Raw genomic sequence first — 21,214 nt, 5'->3', positions numbered from 1 at the left:
AGAACTCTGAAAGATTCTGGAAAAAAACTTCTCAGTTAGATGCCTAAAGAGCTTTCCAAATGTGTTTCGCAGGATGAATCTTTGTATTTTTTATCAAAAGACCTTGCAAAATCAATACTTTACCTTAAATTAGTACTTAAATAGATGAAATATCTGTGGAACATAATTATAAAAAATCCTAGCAAAATACTGCACTTTCTTTAATAAAAGTAAACACATACATGTATACACACGCAATGCACTTGAATTAATTGGTATATATACTATGTATAAATGATATCAAAGATAATTATTATAAACAACAATTATTAGCCTAAAATGCCTATAATGCCTCCGGATTGCCGGTCGGGTGCACTAAGCCACTACGCTTCATCGGCTTATTTTTAAACTGCCAAATAGTTCAATAAATACTTTTATTTTGTTCAATTTTGCAATTCAACATTTTTATTTATTTATTTATTTATTTAATTCAAAAAACAGTTTTTACATAAAAAGCATACTCTGCACATCTCACTAGGGCATTCCTGTATCAAGATGTGCAGCTTTACAATAATATCATTTAAAAAAAATACATTAAACAACATTAAATTAAATTTAAACAAAAAAAGAAAAGTTTATGACACGGACGTTTCGAGACCGGTAGACAAAAATAAACAAAATTTTAGTAACAAATGTATGAAAAAAATAAAAACAAAAAACAAAAAACAAAAAAGTCAACAAAAGAAGCATTAAACCTTTTCAACCTTTTAACTTAACCTTTAAGTTGGCAACAATAATATTCTTCTGTTAACTAAAGTACAAGGTACCTGTGCTGGCTTATCAGACACAAGCATAGGGCAACCATACTAACAATCGGCCCCTTAGGGTCATAAAAACGTATCTCATTTTTTCTCTACTTTACAGGAGAGCAAGAAAACATAGTTCTCAATTAATCAGTGTTGTATACTTTTAAACAAACGAAACATATTAATAATTTCTTCTCATTTAGTTAAAGGATGGTATTTTGTGCTTCTGAACCATCTTTTAAATATAAAATAGTAATTCATTTTACCATCCGTAACTCAAAATCGATAAAAATTGAGTTACATTTTTTTGACTCTAAGGGGCCGAATTACAACATGGATAGTATGAATAATAGATTATAAGAAAAAATAAAAAAGGTAAATAATAACCGATAGGTAAGTAGATAATATTATAATAAAAAGTAAGTAAGTAAATATTTTAGCTAGACAATAATTAAAGTAAATATTAATACGATAATTAAGTAGATAATAATAATAATAAGTAACATAATAATAATAATAAATAACCAAAAGTTATTTTAGAAGTAAATAAGTGCATGCGCAGTAAGTAAATAAGGATTGTATCGAAACAGAGCTTCCACAATTGCTTATTACATTTTTACGCATTGCTTATTACATTTTTAGATCTATCGGAATGCTTTTCAAAATTGTTTGAATATTGAATTTGTTATCCTTTCTGGTTTGCATAAAAAAACCTTGTCTTATAAACATAAGTTTATCTTAAAAAAAATAATGATCACATGATATTATTTTATTCAAAAGTACACCGAAGAAGGTAACTATCTCAAAAAACGTAATTATGTTTTGTAGTTGATATTTACTCGTAACCACGTATTTTCACTTACGGATCATTACCATTTAAAAGCTTTTAAAAGATGCATAGATTTTTTCTTTTCCTAATTACCTAGGTAATCGGAATTGCACAGGACTTTTTTTTAAATACACTTATCAATGAATCAATCAAGATCGTGTCATGAGATCACGTTCAGACCTCCACAGCATCTCATTGATGAGTAATTATTTAAAAAGATAAGTTGTTTAATTTTTGAAGTTTTAATACAACTCACTGTGATATTAGCCTTGCATTTATGTAAATTCTGTTGTCAAAAAGGTTGATGGAACCAATGTATAGTCTGCAAGAAGGCACTATATCAACAATGAACATAGACCACATAAATAACGCAAGATCGAGAGGCGCACTATCGAAGTAATGGTTTGGAAAAGAATGATGTAATTTTTTATGTCATTGTCATTAAATTTAAACTTGTTTGTTTTATTTTTATGAATTAATTAATCATCTGTTTGTGTGACAGCTAATATTTTTTTTATTAATGTCGATATAAATATCTTTTCAAATTATTCAGGCCCACTGAATTATAATGCTTTCATAAAAATATTTTTTGGCGATTTCCTAAAAATAATAATATTCGAATAGTTAAATCATTTAAATATGTATTTTCAAGACCCCAAAAAACGTTAAAGACCGAAACGAATGCAAATTTCGGAAGCGGAAATTAACCCACTTCCCGACATCCAATCTAGCTGAAACTCGGCGGATAGACTCGTTGTTGATGACAGTAAATTTTATTAACTGTATCATTTTTTATTGTAATCATGTACACACACGCGAACATATATACATTTCTCTGAAATCGGTTGATTTTTCAGCAGCCAATATACGAAATAAAAAGTCGGTCCTACCCGATCGACATTTGGCAAGATTGGTAGAGTTGTCGACTCCAGTTCCTGGGAAGGAAAGTTCAATACTCAGTCAAACCATTTTTTTTTAATATTGATATTTTTGTACTGTCGAGGTGAAATACGATCAAAATGAATGCATATGAAACCGGAATGAACAGACAAATACAAAATGTTTACTTGAATTTCGTAGACTGTTTTGGTACATTACAAAATAATAAAAAAAAAAAATTTCTTCGTATCCATTTCAATAATAAAAGGTATCGTAATTAAGATCGAAAACCTTTCGACGCATTGTTCAAATAAAATCTTACAACATTGTTTATGTAACGATCAATTTCAAAATGTGGACTCATTAAAATAATGCAATTCATTTAACGTTATTCTTCCTCCCAAAATCGGCTCAGACATTCTGCAAATCCAATCAAAAGATGTACTTCACTAAAATCTTTAAATCAAGGCCCAATTAAATGATCCAAATGTTTTCGATGTCAGTTTATGTCTGATTTGTTTTTAAAGAGACAAAGCTTGGGCTCAATGGAAACAACGATACCGATGATAAATATATTACTAGATGAGTCCCACACTTAGTTTTCGTACTGCCAAATTTTATTAGAGCATCGTTTAATTTCACACAATAATAACATTAATTGGTGTCCTCCGGCGGGTGCGACTTTAATCATGCGTTACAGGTTCAATTCCCGTGGAAGTGCGGGAGGCAACACCTACGCCATTGGTAACCCCATGTGTTTCCCTATGTTTGGTGATTTAGTAGGGGTACCCGGGTTTGCGGAGTGAGGTTTACTTAGGTCTTGGCGGTGGTTGCGTCTATCTACTAACTGCTTGACTGGATAGGGAGAGACCAGTTAAAGGAAACCTTTTAACCTCTACAGTCTTAATGGGTTCATACATCCGTCACTCATGGACTCACTGACCCCCCCAGATTCCTATCCACCCCTCTTACCTTTTTCTTCCCAGTACTTTCTTTATTTCTTTTCTTTAAAAACACCCTCCACATAGCATCTCCAAAGATTACTTGGGCCCTGAGCGAAATGATTTTCCACGGGGAAACAAATTTAACTGTTGGATTTGGTTTTCAATAAAATGTTTTAATTTGTATTTTTAAAACATTAAACCGTTTTAGCTCGAAATCCCAGTTTAATCAGAAGTTTAACTGCCTCTCTGATTATGCTTGATCAATTAGTTAACTTAGACCGAATTTTTCTGAAAAACGAGTACCTACTTACCCACATCATCAAAAATATTTGTGTTTTTTCTCTTTCCGCGAAATTAAGTGCATCTTATAATAACAAAAAATTACAAAGATATTAATTTTGCTTCAATATTATAATTGAAATTTAAAATTGGTCGATTTAGTTGTCGATTCAGGTTTATGGTGAACCCTGCGCAACATTAAACCGTAAGAAGGTTCAGGCCAATATGAGCAAATTACATTAAGGAATAAATAGAATATTTCTAAATGTCGTGACAGTATTGCCTTCACACTCCCTACAGATCAGTGTATTCATTTTTTTCTAATGTTTATAAGACAAGGTTTTTTTTTATGCATAGCACAAAGGATAACAAATTATTATAAGCAATAATTAGGCGCCTAAAATATCAATACATAGCCGTCGTGGCTCAGTGGTCCAGAGCGTCTGACCGGACATCAGAAGGTGCGGGTTCAATTGCCGTTGGCGGCATTTATTTTTACTCGGGAGATATTTTCAATTTGTATTGATATTTCAGGCGACTAATTATTTCTTATAATAATTTGTTGGCATAGTATCGTTTCCGCTATAGCGAAAGCCTCTCCTGATAAGTCATTTAATTTCAGAATGTTATTTTGACTGATTTTTGTGATGACGATGATAAACACTATCACTTATCATCGCCATCATGAAAGCTGTATAAAAAATCATCCATATTTTTTATACTTACTGTAGATTACATGAAGTTAGTAATAGGTACGCAGATTTGGCGGATCTATTTAATTGCACAGAAGCTAGGCACAAAGAAGCTATACTATCATATGTTCTAAATCATTATTAATTAAACCTAAGCCTACTCATACTTGTTTATGAGATTTTGTATATACTTGTATATCCTTCTAGAGCGTTTATTAATTTTATACTTTCAAATCAATGCCACAGTAAAAAAAAAAGATTTTGTTTAAATTATTTCGGTAAATTTTGGATAGGGCCTGACACGCTTATTACGAATAATTTTTAGAAAAAAACTTTATATTCGCCTTAATTACTATAAAAGAAAACTTTTTGCATTTCGGGCGGCGGAAAATTATGCATTTTGATTTTCAATTGCATAAAACCAAAATTCACTTCGCGAATCGATGTGGCGACAACGCGACGCCATTAGGAACGCACTGTTATGTTGGTATCACTGATGCATTAACAAGAGCTAAATACGACCGTTGCTATCTTCGTGGGATGCCGAGGTTTGTGTAATATGGTTTGTGATACAAAGGAAAGTGCCCCTTAATAACGCCTGCTCGCGTCAAGGCAAGAAAAACATCCCAGTTTTCAACTAGTTTACCGGCTACGCTAGGTTTGTGTAACATGGTTTGTGATACAAATCAATGTATCAGGGATACCAACATAACAGTGACGTGCCTAATGGCAGCTGATTGCCGCCGCATCGATTCGCGAAGTGAATTTTGGTTAACGCAATTGAAAATTTAAATTCATAATTTTCCGCCGCCCGAAATGCAAAAAGTTTTCTTTTATAGTAATTAAGGCGAATATAAAGTTTTTTTCTAAAAATTATTCGTAATAAGCGTGTCAGGCCCTATCCAAAAATTACCATTATTTCTAGTGTTTGATTATGCATGTTTTCTGTGATATTTAATTATTTTGTATGGTATATTTATACCGTTCATATTGAAAAATAAGACTTGTAAATGTAAATGTCAAAGTAAATATTAGTTGTGATAAATCTATTTTACTTCCAAAGTATAATAATTTGTGCTTCTAGAACGTGAAATCGTGAGCATTAAATTTTAAATACTTACGTGATGAGCGTTAATTCGTTGCATCGTTCTGCGTTCATCGCCTCAATTTAATCTTATTATAAACAACGGGAATATTTGTTGTGTAAACATGTTCTGTTGCGTAATGTTAATAACCCGTAATAATTATTATTATTAAATTGTATCCTCTTCAGTCTCAAAGTTAAAGGGTGTTTAGTTTTAACCCTGAGTTTTCGCTACTTATAAGTATTATTATTAGTAAGTCAGAATCTTGGACTTATATATTATCTTACAATAGAAAAGGTTTGGTGTAACGCATGTTATGCAGAATGATTTGAAATGATAAAATACTGTCCAAAGAGAAACAAGAGGTAAAGTTTTTCGTATTCCGAAATTTCTTTGATCTTTGCTAAACTTCTCTAATATGTTAGAAACGCTTATCTATTGTAATTGAAACATTTTTTGGATATTTTTGAAGATGGTTCGTTTGTAGCGACAGTAACCTTTTAAAAAATATTTTTATTTTTAATATTACATGGTGATTATTAACATAGTTTTTTTTTATGAAAAATAAAAATTTCTAATTATTTCCTCTCTTTTTTTTACATCTACTTTATAAAATTTTACATAACAGGTCTCTATTATCCATGTTCACAAGACTAGAAAAAAATAAAAATGGCTTAATTACTCCTCTTGTATGACCTCAGAATACGTAATTCGATTACCATTATTTTACCTTAGATTTTTTTACATTAGGAAAAAGGCCATGCGGAAAATAATTCCCCTCACGGTCCATGCCATGTTTGGGGATGCTGTATGGTAGATATTTTTATGAAAGGAAGGATATGAAGTTCTGGGAAGGAAAAGGGTATGAGGAGTTTCCCATGAACCCGGGCACCCCTGCTAATTCTCCAAACGGAGCGAACCATTTTGGGTTCCCTTTGACAGGGGTGTTGGTTATCCAATAAATTGTTCCCGGGGCGTCGGTACCTACACCCGCCTCCGAAATTTCTCTTTTTTATTAAAATATAAAGGTTTTGTTTTGCACAAATACTCTTAATTATTTCTTGATTTTCCTTATATAACATATCTATTTGCACGAACAAAAGTCATTATAATATTAGAGAAAAACGTTATTATGAATTACATATTATTAAACATTTTCAATGTTTTACAATAACGAATGTAACAAGGTTTCTCTGAATCAAATTAAAGACAACCTTCACGCAATCACATTAAATGCGTATCTTTCTCGAACAAAATAAACTCACCTACATAATTACTATCTGCTAAGATTATGGGAATTGAAATAAATAATGGATAAAACTGATGATATTATCACCAGTAAATTAGATGAAATCTGATTAGACATTGTTCTATGGAACAGACACATATGTGAACTTGTTAAACGCATTAGAAAATGTATCTATATATTCATTAGATTAAGAAATGTTCTCAAGATAAACAACCTGAAAAAAGTCTATTACGCACTAGTCCAATTATTACTTCAGTATGGAATCATTGGGTGGGGAGGTGCATATGAAAAATTTTTAAGCTCTGTTAAAGTGGTACAAAAACTAATTATCAAAGTAATTTTGAAAAAAAAAACCAACTTTCTCTTCAGCATCATTGTTCAAAATTTTCGAAGTACCAAAAATTGAAGACCTCTATAAAAAAGATGCAATATTACAAATATATAAAGAAACTGTAGTAAAAAAACTTAAATTTAACTCATCCTTAAGGCATAATTTTAACATCCAAATTCCTCTATTTTCAACACAACAAATGCACAATAACTACATTTACAAAGGCATAAGATATTTTAATAGTCTTCCCGAAGAAGTGAAAAAAATACCAGATTTTATTTTATTCAAAAAGAAGGTCAAATTTATCTTTAAAAAAAATTAATATCACCTATCAAATGTTATAACTTCAATTCATGTTACAACCAAAATTAACGTCACAATCCTCTTTTAAGTTTATATTTATTGTACTGTAATAATGTTAATTATTATTTTTTTATTTTTTTTATTGAATAAATAGTTAATACATAATATCAACAAACAAGTCCTGCTAAGCCGATTGAATTGGCTTGTCAACAGGTGCTTAAAGTTAGTTTCAAATACATTTTTTAAAGTTATAATTTACATCTTATATCTACAGAATTAACAATTTTTTCATACAATTTTTCATACATATTAAAATAAATATTTTTTTTCCGATAGCCAATTTTTCACCATATATTTAACCTTATTCATAGATTTAAATTGCTTTATAGTGTCAGGTAATAAATTAAATATCTTCGGTATGTTGTATTCAAACGTTCTCTGTCCGTATTTATTATTAAATTTCGGAACTATTAACCCGTCATTGCGCGTGAATCTAGTACTGTATTTATGTTCTAATTTTTCTTTATGCTGCGGGGTAAATATATACTGAATTATGATTTTCTGCCATAGTATAGCCTTAACAGGTAAAATTTTGGCACTCTGAAACAGCAACGGTGTATTATGTCTCTGTTTAAAAATATTAGGGACGACTAGTAATTTTACAATTGCGTTTTGTACAGCTTGGACTTGTTTCAGATTGGTTATACTAGTATTTCCCCATATGGTTAATCCATATCTTATAATAGATTCTGCCATTGATATATAAATTATTTTAAGTGTTTCAATTGATAGAAAAAATTTAATGTGTACATTCTGCCAGCAATTGATCTGAGTCTTTTACAGGTTTTTTTAATATGTTTGTCCCATTTGAAAAAGCAATCTACTGTAACACCAAGATAGACATATTCTGTAACTAATTCTAAGCTTTCACATTTACAATTAGTCGGGATATTTTTATGGATGCAATTAAAACTATGAGAAATAATATTAGGATTAAATTGAAATCTGGCATTAGGTGATCTTATATGCATAACTTTGGTTTTTTTAGCATTTATTAATAGTCCTGCATCATGTGACCATTTACAAAGTTGATTAAAGTCAATTTGCATGAGTTCAATTGCAATTTTTAGATCTTTATGTGATATGACCAATGCCGTATCATCTGCAAATACAAAATGTTTAACAAAAGAGAAAAGTTTTTTCATTATAGTTACATAAATTATATATAGTGTAGGTCCCAATATGGAACCTTGTGGAACTCCTGCAGATACATTCTTTGTTTTACTAAAAGTATTATTTATTTTGGTACATATTTTTCTATTTCTAAGATAATCTTTAAATAAATTTAACACATTTCCTCTTATTCCAATTTTTTCTAAGGTTTCTAGCAGTTTTTTAGAGTTAATTGTGTCAAAAGCTTTAGAGTTATCGATAAATAACACAATAACATGTAATTTATTATTTAATTGATTATTTATGTAATTAGAAAAATCTTGCAGTAATTTTTCAGTATTTTTTTTCTTTGAAAGCCATATTGATTTGGATCTATGATAGCGAATTTTTCAATGTAATTATTTAATTTATTTGATAAAAATTTTTCGAGAATTTTGTCTAACGCAGGTAGTATACTAATAGGCCTATAATTTCCCAGTTCAATGTGTTTTCCACCTTTAAATATTGGTCTAGTAATGCTACATTTAAATTCTTGTGGAATTTTTGCTTGCTTATATAATTTTTTGCTTGCTTATATAATTTTTTGCTTGCTTATATAATTTTTGCTTGCTTATTAATTACTGATATAAACATGAAATAATTGTCAAATAACTCCTACGCCAAGCTCAAGAGCTAGCACTCTTCATTGGAGTAGAATTTCAACAACATATGTTTTACACTATTACTTATTATTACCTAATTTTATGTACAATGTAACAATGTTATAAGTGAAACAATAAAAATAAAAAAATAAAAAAAATTTAATCTACCATAAATCTGATTTAGATTAAGTTACGCGCTAGATTTAATTCACTTAGAAGTGGTTGCAAAAGGGCAATACAATATTCAAGAAGCAATCCACAAGAGAAGCAACGTTTAGCAACAGTATCAAACTATTCGTACACTACTTATTTTAATATAAGTAATAAAACTTCAGGTTGGCGATAAACCGATTTATAATTTTTAGTTGGGCGTCATGGTAACAAAACTGCGATGGTAAAAAAATTAAAACTAACTAAGGTTTTTGTGACAGTGTTTGTGTTGTGTCAATTTTTGTTTTAGTTTATATTTTCTTTTGTGTTAATATTACATGTTTTTAAAGTATTGTTAACGAATTTAGTTTATCAGTTTCATATTACTAACTACTAAACAAATGATCTTGCATTCACACATGTTTACATTACTGAATGCTTTAAAAAAAATTTGAATCATTTTCGATAGTTTATTAGGTATTATATTCTTATCTATATAAAAGCACATCTTGGCGTAAAATCTATTAAATTAAAAAATATATATTCATACGAGTTGACTAGAAGATGACAGTACCTTTTCATCCTGTTATTTTAGAGAGACATAGCTTGCACGAAATTGTGAGATCTGACAGAGCCTTATTGAAACTGTGGTTTCAAACTAGTAAAAGGGATGTAAAACTAAACGGCGAAACATTGACATAGAAAATATTAAGTATTTCAGATTACCAGGGGATGATGGAGGATCTACATAGTGTAGACGGCATTTGGTGGTCTCGAAATGTACCTTATTGGCAGAGATGTGCTTTATTTCAAATAAATCCATTTCAAATGGAAATGCAAAATGCAAAATGGGTATTTTCCATTTTGCATTTTAAATGCTTTTCTAAAAACCATTTTTCATTTTGCATTTTAAATGCTTTTCTCAATGCATTTTCCATTTTAAATGCTTTTTTGCAACATTCTTCCTACTATCTCCACTCATATTTTTTTCATAAGCCCCAAATATCAGTCGGTCCTCAACCTCGCTATGAGAGATAGTTTACATTTGTCAAGTTGCTCCCTGGTAGGAGCCCTGGCAATTGAGTGATACCATTACGAAAAATATTGATTCAAATACTGAACATGGGGCCATGACGCTGTAATATTAAATATTAGATAGCAGTTTCTATGTTTTTACGTTGGCAACATTAGACCCGAGCAAATTTTTTGTGGTTTCATAATCTGTAGTCGTGGTGTTTTTGGATGTACCATCATGTAATATGTTTGTTCTACATTGATATCCATTATTAAATGACAAAACTGTTTAAAAATTCTATAATTATTTTAATTATTTGACCTGAGAAACCATTTTGCATTTTCAATGCATTTTGAAAATAGGTATTTTGCATTTTGCATTTGAAATGCTTTTCAAAAAACCATTTTGCATTTTGCATTTTCAAATGGAAAAGTTTTGACCCATTTCCATTTTGCATTTCAAATGGTTTTGGGTACCCATTTTGCACATCTCTGCTTATTGGTACGGGTGCAGTTCGAATATTGCTTTGATAATAGCCAACGATAGTCATCGATAAAAATCATTAGCAAAATGTGGTTGGGAAACACAAGTTCAAACTATGAGAAATATATCTGTTTGATCTCAGCGTCCCTTTTTCGTTAACACTCCCGTACCGGACGGGGGGAACACACTTACACTAACGAGAGTTTTATGCTATATCTAAGTTGTTTTTTACACCACATACTCTGTAATTTAGTTAATCCTAAAAAAACTATTTGGTTATCGATCTGCATTTAAAAAATATATATTTTATTTCTAGTTTCTTAGATATTAAATAATTTGTACAAAATTCCGGCAAAATTCCTGTCCCCTGCCCCGCACCTCAGCTTCGTAGCATCGGCTAAAATTCCCCCGTCCCCATCCCCACTATCCGCTCACCACCGAGAACGATCCAGCGAGCTACGAACTGGACCGTAAAAGTTGCATTTTATGGAAAGGGCTAACTCCCGGTCGCGTACACTGCACTACTGGTATTTCCTTTTGCGATGCTAAAATGTTCACTTGCCGGACAAAGATCGGCCTGTCTAGCTTGCATCCGGTAAATGTTTCATGTTTAGAGACAACATTAAAATTATATCTGTCTCTGTTTCTCACATGGAAAATAAATCGGTCAGAAAGAGACACATATTTTGTATACATTTTTAAGTAATTTGAAGGAACTTGAATAAAAACAGAGTACTATATGGTTAAAAAGTCTATCGCAAACGTCTGTTAAATTTTATATTGGGTTATAGTTGCTAATTCTCTTAATTTTCGTGGTAAATAATTCTCTGCAAAACCGGACTAGTTTCGCCCTGCTATGGGCATCTTCAGACTGGTAAGAAGTTCATTCATACCTACTTATGAAATGGTGTTTATAAATTAATATCTATTTCAGGATTGTAAAATATTTATTCTGTACTTTTAATATTAGAATTTATGTAATCAGTCGGCATGTATTTATTGCAGTTTCTTACGGCATATTTACCAATGTTTTAAATTAGATCATAAAATTCTATGGTTTTAATTAATTTGTGTGAAAGCCGCACAAGAGCCCCAACAGTCCTATCCAGTGGAACTATGGCATCCCCAATTGGGGTATTTTGTGAGGCTGAAGATAGTGGGGATGGCGAGGGGGAGGATATGGGTAAGACAAAGGTGGAAGTACATGCATATTCACAACTAGTTACCATATAGGCTTAAGTAATTTCAAGCAACGTTTGGATTCTACATGGTGGTCTTTCACTAGGGCGATACTGAAAGCATCTACCGCCCTGCAACTTGATATTATATATTTTTTTCTTTCATAAATATTACAGCATCCGTTGTCGAAGGGTAAGGCTCTAGACTAGTAAACCGGAGGTCGCGGGTTCAAATCCCGGTGTGCGCAAGTAAGTTTTAATCTTTGTGATATTTCACAATTTACTGACTAGAATTCATTTAGGTTGTTGCTTTAAATAACTTTGACCTTGTTTGGTGACCAGTACTGAATAGCCAGCTATTTCCCCAACTTCCTCTTCTCCATCTTCTTCCCCTCCCCACTACCTTTAGCCTTACAAAATACCAGTACCGGCTCGTGACTTTTGGGTCTACTATTAATTGTAATATTATCACTCTTTCAAATTTTATTTGATTGATTTGTGTTATTTCACAATTAATTAATTAAAATAATATATAGTATATTTGCGGCACGTTCCAGAGTGGAAGATACTATCAGTATCGCCCTGGTGTAAGACCACCATTCAGAATTGAAACGTTGCTCCAAATGGCTTTAGCCGTGTTTAGTGACTAGATCTGAATAGCCAGGTACTTCCTCACCTTCCTCTTTCCCTTCCCCACTTACCTTCAGCCTCACAACATCCCCCAATTGGGGATGCCATAGTCTCACTGGCTCCAGACGGGAGCAGTTGGGACTCTTGTGAGGTATTCACTATAAAAAATAAAAATAAAAAGTATCGCCCTGGTGTAAGACCACCATTCAGAATTGAAACGTTGCTCCAAATGGCTTTAGCCGTGTTTAGTGACTAGATCTGAATAGCCAGGTACTTCCCCACCTTCCTCTTTCCCTTCCCCACTTACCTTCAGCCTCACAACATCCCCCAATTGGGGATGCCATAGTCTCACTGGCTCCAGACGGGAGCAGTTGGGACTCTTGTGAGGTATTCACTATAAAAAAAATTAAAAAAACTCTAGTACACCTAAAAGTTCCGAGCCGCCACTCCAACATACCCCATTTGGGAATGCCATAGTCTCACTGGTTTATACACATAGGATTGGATAGGAGCAGTTGGGACTGTTGTGGTGTTTTATATAGAAAAATCAAAAACAGGAATATCTGAGGTTACAGTAAAATAAAATTTACTCCACGTTTAAGTTCTAAAAATACCTTTTTTTCACTATATTCGAAAAATTCATTGTACTTCGAACCCCTCGACATACAAACGAACCCATTATTTATGGTAAGGCAAACACTACGATTTGACCCTAAATGTAAATATACTACATAATATCATAAATTAGGAATTATAACCTTCACTAACATCTAAATATTCCATAATATTCGAAATAACATCCGTACCTAGTTTAGTAGTGGTAGGTTTTTAAAACTTAAAAATATGTATTTATAAATAGATCCATCATTTACGGACCATCCTGTGCAACAAACTAGCTACGCTGTAATCGCCAATCGCCAGTCGAGATTCAGAATCGAGGAGTTATGCTCGTTATCGGCCCGCCTTCCCTGTTTTGTATGGAAAAAGGCGCATTATTATCTAAATTCATTAGAATATTAACTACGACTTTATTTATGAAAATATTTTGATAATGACTTCTGAAACACTTCGAATATACTCCCCCCTAATTATTACTAAAACAAATTACACAATATTATGCCATTAACATCCTTTAATAAGCAAAACAAATTGGGGTCCCTAGTGACCCCCCTTCGGATCTTATGTGATTTTTTTCTCTCCGGGACGAAAAGGTTAAACACGTAGAGAGAACGCATGAAATCATGAGTGGTTAGTTATTGAGGCATCTATTTGTGAAATATTATTATATTATTAGCTAATTCGAGTACCTTAGTCAAATGTCAAGAGAGATTATTATTTGACTTTGCGTATATTTTTTTAAATACATCCAGTTGAATTTTGAATTTGTTTCCTTGATCGAATGAATTAATTAATGAATAAACTCAGCAGATACACTCATTGTCGATGACAATGAATTTCTTGCTTCGGTTATAAATTGTTCACACGTACATTAAAAAAAAATTCAGTTTACCATTTATTATAATTTTCTTTTCATGTATTATAAAAAGGTCAAATTGTACCAACGGTAATTAAAATTTAAAAAATTATAAAATGAACCCTTTTGTCTAAACTGGTAACTATGCGAAACCAATCAATATTTAAGTACACTCATCTCGAAATTATTATTTAAATTACAAACCAAACAAATCAATATATTATTTATATGATGACTTCACATTTTTTTCAAGATCGGTGGTGATTTATCCGTGTTTGACGTACATAGAATTACCAAACTTATTTTTTCTAATTAATTGCTATCGGCAATACAGAATTAATTAACTTCATGCTTCCAAAACGCATAATTCGGTATACATGATGAATAGTATTAATTTGTCTTTGAATGTTGGAGGAGTGAATGACAGGGGTTAGTTGAAGGTAGCTCGATAGTAAGAAAGTGACGAAATATGTGCTTTATACATGGTGTTCAGAAATTTGTTGTAGAAAGGACCGAACTCTTTGGATTTTATAAAATTAAAATTACACCATTTTTTTAAGTATAGTGGCATTTTGTCATAATGAATGTTCACATTTAATCAAAACATACATTAATCAAAATCTAATTTAGTTTTCAAACGTCGTTGCTTTTCACATTTATTGTAAATCCGTCATTCCCAACATATTGTGTAATTTGCAATAATCTAAAGAAATAGAATAATAACACCTACCTCTATCTTGCAGCGCTCTTTTATAAAACAAAATTACAAAAAGTAAATCGACGGTTATTTTTCGGAGAGTTTTTCAGAATAATTTCTCGAAAGTAGGCGATACGAATAAAATCAAAAATACTAATTTCAGTTTTCTGAAGTGCTAGTCCTTCGTGAAATCTGGTTCAGGAAATTTGCTTGGAATTTTAGTGTAATTTTCAAAATTTAAATCACTTGTGAAAGGAGTTTAACAAGCGTGAAATGAACTAGTAGGTAGGTACCTACAAATAATATAAGAATAAAACCCCTTTTTATTACTATTATTATTTTATTTTTTATTAAAAAAAAATAATGGTGTTTACATTTCCCATGAAAAAATTAGCAGACATAATGTGAAGATGTGATTAAACTATTGTTTTCTCTACTATATTAAAATATTTAAAAAAAAATACAGTGTGTGGCAAGCCTACGCACGACGGAAGTGAAACTTTTAGTATTTTTCTCTCTCTCTTTTCATTTCATTCTCTCTTTTTTTCTGTCTATTGACATATTTATAAGTAGCATGTGATAAAATTAAAATAATAGTAATTTTAATGATTCAAAATACCGAGCGACTCTACCGGCTTGATTTGTAAGCTATATTTCGACCAAAATATCATATAGGTACCGTAAAGTAAATTAAATTTAAATTAACAAATTTATCTAATTTTTACTACATTATTACAAATCGTTGATAAAAAAAAAAAGTTATAAAAATATGGGATTCGAACCCGGGTCCTGCATAACGAGTGTCGAACGCTCTGCCTCTAGACCGCGGTTATTACGTATTCGACCAATATATCATATAGTCAAAATATCTAAAAGTCGCAGCACGAGAGCATTTTATCACTTTTAAAAAAATTATTAAAATTTAAATATTGAAGACAATATTAGTGATTTTTAAACGAAAATCTGAAACAGAAAAATCAGAAAAGGAAACGGTCACATCTGGGACACGAACCCAGGACCCTTGTCTTTCCGGGACAATGCTCTACCAACTGCGCTAATGGGACCCTAACCTCCTCGGTCACTTTTAACTGTATCATACTTCGAATAAGAACTACCAACATTGTCTTCATTTTTTCACCGCACATTTTTATTGGCAACTATCTTTATGTATGATCGCAAGATTCAACCCGAACTAAATGCAATCCTAGACAGCGTCTTTTTAGATAAACCTATATTATTGTTTTTATTTTAATGTGCGACATCTATTGACTTTTCTGCAAGTCTAGAAATGAATTATTATTTTAAAAAAAAATAATATTGTCTTCAATATTTAAATATTACAATTTGAGGTTTTACTCAATAAAAGTTATTCCGAAAAATAATAAAAAAATTATTATTAAAAAAATCACAAAAAAAAAAAATTAAAAGTTATAAAAATATGGGATTCGAACCCGGGTCCTGCATAACGAGTGTCGAACGCTCTGCCTCTAGACCGCGGTTATTACGTATTCGACCAAAATATCAAATATTCAAAATATCTAAAAGTCGCAGCACGAGAGCATTTTATCACTTTAAAAAAAATTATTATTAAAAAAATCACAAAAAGAAAAAAAAATTAGTTAAAGCGGGGATCGAACCTCGGTTCTTCACGACAACAATCGGGCGCTTTGCCTCTAGACCGCGAAGCTGAGTTTGGAGAGCGACCGAAAGTAGGTATATAATATTGGCTAGGCTCCTATAGCGAAATGATCACGGTTTTTGATGACGGTCATGAGTTGGTTTTACTCCGGTCCTCGAAATTGCATAACGCGCGTAAAGAATTTTCTCTTCAAAAAAATTGAAGGAAATCTACTAAAAAGCACAGAAATGGATATTACATCACATAACTTACAAAAAAGAATAGAACGTAGCAAACCAATCACCGTGGATGTGCTTGTAAATTATCGGTTCATCAACATGAGTTTCAGCACATCTGTAATTTAAAAAAGTCTCATTTTTTCTTCATCAAACACAAGTGTTTATTTTAAATGAAAAAAATTATATAAAAATTTACCGCGTCTCCATGCACGGGAAGACAAAAAAATCTGACCCACCATAGAATTGTTGAATCAATAATTTTCTTATATAATATAGTTGCCATACTATTTATTAGCTTTGCCCGAGGAATATGAGGCACGATCAAGTGAATCAAATACTTGAGTATAAGTCAAGAGTATGTAATAGACCATGTATAAATTAATATGAATGAGGCAATGGGAATTGTATCGGGGTCCATCATCTCTTCTTCCCCCTACGGAGAACGGTGTTACAGTTAATTTATTATGTTCATTCGTTATGGTCGTATTAAATTTTAAGTACGTAGGTCCTGAATTGCATTGATACAATGTGAAATCATCACAATGTTATTATATTCTTTAATACTAAGGGTGATTGTGATATTATATCATATAAAAACTCTGTTATAGTTACGTACAGGTATATTTACAACACTCATAATTCTTCTCCTTTCGTATGGTGGGGGGGTCAGAGGGGGACATCTAGGTCTGCTAGCCATTCTAGTGCCTCAGGCGTCGCCATGTGAACCTCATCAATCCCGCCGGGGAACGAATGGAGCGGGCATTCGTTGACCACATGTTCGGTGGTCTGCACCGCACCACATTCACACATCGCCAACTCTTTAAGGCCCCATCTGTGTATCATGTGGGCACGGCGGCTATGGGAGCACCTTAACCTATTGATGGCGGACCAGGTTTTGCGAGGCAATGAGAACCCAGTCTGTCTCTCGGTGGGGGGATGTATGAGGTGGGTATTTCTCACTTTGTCCGTTTGCCACTCAAGTTTCCACCTATCTTCTGGGGTGAGAGGTAATCGGAGGAGCCTCTCTCCTTTCGCCCAGAAGGGCTTTCGGGACTTCAAGCGGCATGCCAGGTGGGAGACGACATCTTCGCGCAAAGGTATTGCGCTTTTTTGCAGCGCCTTCTTGTATTCCCTCAATATTGCAATATCTCGCCTGGTGTTTGGCTGGGTTATGTTTGCAAGTACGGGGAGCCAAGGGAGAGGAGTAAATTTTAAAGTCACGCTGATGGTTCGCATTGTGGCATTAAGCTGAACGTCTACCATGGAAGTGTGGGCGCTTCTAGCCCATTCTGGAGCACAACATTCATCCGTTGAGAAAACCAGGTCAATGGATGCTGTTCTAAGCTTGCAGGCGTCGCATCCCCAGCTAGTTCCAGCTAGCTTATTAACTAAGTTAAGCCTTGTCCCAGTTTTTTTAAGCACTGTTTCCATGTGTTGCCGGTAGTTCAAGCTACTGTCCAAAGTAACTACAAGATAGCGGGGTTGGGGGTAAATATCTTTTCCATCAAACTGAACACAGAGTTTGGCATTCGCTTGTGAATTTCTAAGAAGGAAAGCTGTCGCAACTGTTTTCGACGCATTTGGCTTTAGTCGCCAATTGAGGAAATATTCTTCAATAGCCTTTAAGTCAGAATTGAGGATATCTTCTGCTGCATTATGGGTTTTACTCAGAATTTAATGTTGATATTATAACGATGAGACAGAGATCCTAGGTTAAATTCGTAGCTGCGACTGTTACCTTTTGATTATATGTGCCTTGTTTTGTTAGCTACATTACGAACACATTTTTATAGGCTGGTCTTTCATGACTACAAAAATAATAACACATTCCTAAATAGATTGGATTTGCATTACATTGAATGTCACCAGGGCTGCATTACTTCACTGTGACATAATATCTATTCATTGTTTCAATTCGTCAACTAGGTGGATCGAATATCAACTGGTCTCAATTTACAATATTTTTTTTAACAGAACCCAAGGTTAAGTAACAGTAACAGCTGACGCACAGTAAAAATTTAGCGTCAGACTACTGATAAATGGTTCAGTAAATATTATTTTTTCAAATGTGATCGATTGATAAATCGTCGTATTTATTAATTAACTAGCTGTATCCCGCCACGCATTGCTGCAGCTCAGTCTCTCTGTGCAGATGGAAAAACTAAACTTTTAAAGTACGGTAAGGTAGCACGTAATACGCATGGATAAGAACATGTTAGTTTAGAAGAAAACGTTAATCATAATCACGTGCATGCGTACTGCGTATACCGACCGTAATACCGCAGTATTAGCGGATGACACATTTTTAAACCACCCGACCCTCAGGATCAGGGACGTATTACTATTGTATTAAGATGGAGATCGCGGACTTCGTTAATAATCTGGCTGATTTGACAAATATCGATCGGTCGCGCAACGAAAACTTAAAAGAAGTAATATCCGTTAGCAGCACCATCAGAAGAATATTTTAAATCGAAATATCGATTTACCAAAGCAAATACGGAACGCATAATCAAATTGGTCAAATTTCGAAGAAATTCAAAGGAGACCGGCTCTATGACATCGCAAATGTCATCTGAGGAAACGTGAAGTTAGCAACTAAAAGCGAAATACGAAAATGACCATGTTTTTGAGGATTGGAACAAAGTGGGGCCGGTTTAAAAAATCTTGCATGAAAATTATTATGAGTAAAGATTTTAACACGAGCAGTATACGGGCCTCTTCATCGTATAGCTATACCAGCGCCGCAGTGGCGTATAGGGGAATCTTTATAAGACTGCTAGTGTATTTGTTATTTTGAATATAGTGTTGGATCTGCAATTAATGTTTAAATAAACATAAAATTAATCTCCACTGAGCACACATTGGGAATCCAACCTGCATTCTGCCAACTCGAAGCCGAATGCTTGCACTATTACTCGAGGCGTTATATCTTCATTCCTGTCTCAATCGTACAATCTTCTATAAATTCTTCTTAACGACCTTTTCCTGACCATACGTTATATTTCTGCATCCTACCTTTGCTTGAACATTTGCCGACATTCCCTATACACATCAAACGTATTTATTATTATTTATCTCTGTCGCTGAGATGCTGAGATGTCAATATTTTCAAACGAAATTAGCCTGAACCGTGACTCCTTTCACTTCATTTATTGCCGTGTTAAGTGTTTTGTGTTATATTAAATCTATTTGCTCTAGCTAATTGTTAACGATATCACAGTTTATAGTTTTATTTGAAGCAGACGCGAATAAAGAGGTTAGTCTTTGTAACATAAAAAATCAATTATTACAGTCATAGCATAATATAACGGAAAAAAACTATTTCTCATATTGCGCGCAGTCCATAAATGCCTATCCTAAGAAAAACGAAGCACAAATAAAATTTTAAAAACTTTTATTCAGTTGACCACAATAATTGGAAGTATAAAATGATGAAAATTTTCATATGTTTAAAGAACCATAATAATTCTTACCCCGAACTTCAAAAACTAAACACTAACTAATTTTGGTGAAAGAGGAGATGTCACTACCGTTTAACCACAAAAGTTTAGAGTTTAGTTTGAGTTTAGTTCGTATCCAATTTTTTTTCTATCTGTGCATAGATTTGAATTTAAACCAACTTATTAACCATCAAGCCGTTAATCTGCAGGGGTTAGCAGATATGAAGGACCACCAAACAACTCGGTTTTGGCACAAACTTCTTGCTTCATTCACGTTCATACATCGTTTCATACATGCCCTTCTGTTATTCTGGCTCTTGCCATGACTGAACTCTGCTTCTTGTTTCTGATAAGGGATCCACGATTCTTACTTTGATTGTATTTTTTAAATGTTTTATTTTTGACTACCTAATATTGTTTATTTATTAATAATTGGTTGATAATACGGCGCAATTCAATAGAAAAATTATGTTGGTTTTTGTCAACTTTCTAAATGTGATAGTTTTGCATTTGAGCAGTTTTAAAATTAGGTTTAACAAACTGATTTTCATGAGTTCATATTCCTGATTTTCTTTAATATTTTTAAAACTTAGCGGCATTTTTTATACAAAACTTAATTTTGGATTTGCTATCAAAATACTAAAAATACTAATTAATTTGGTTCATTTGATCGTTGCGTGTCTTTCTCGGGCGTCCGCAACTTCTTATACCATTCACGTTCACATGATATATTCTCCTTGAACTCCATTTTTCTATCATTCACTCAACATGCCTAAACCATCTAAGCGACTCTTTCTTAATGTTAGTCATTACGCTTACATCTGCGTTGCGTCATTTGCGAATCTCCACATTTCTCACATGCATTTTTTTACCATACGAACGCCTCAGAGTTTCCATTTCTTCAGCATCCGTCTATTTTCACCATTTCTCTGCCAGTTCCTTGACTCACTGGGTAGTATATCTCAGGGTAGGTACCAGCGCTCCATTGCGGACTGCTAGCTTCGCCTCTTTGGAAAATTTTAAATTTCAAGATGTCATCAAAACATGTTCACATGACGTATTGCAGAAAATATTGTTTTTTGGGAAAAAGATTTAAG

The sequence above is a fragment of the Hesperophylax consimilis genome, chromosome 15, assembly GCF_061612785.1.
Source record: "Hesperophylax consimilis isolate HC1 chromosome 15, BYU_Hcon_1.0, whole genome shotgun sequence".
Taxonomy (NCBI): Eukaryota; Metazoa; Arthropoda; class Insecta; order Trichoptera; family Limnephilidae; genus Hesperophylax; species Hesperophylax consimilis.
The sequence above is the reverse complement of the archived record's forward strand: the minus strand, read 5'-3'. Positions refer to the sequence as shown.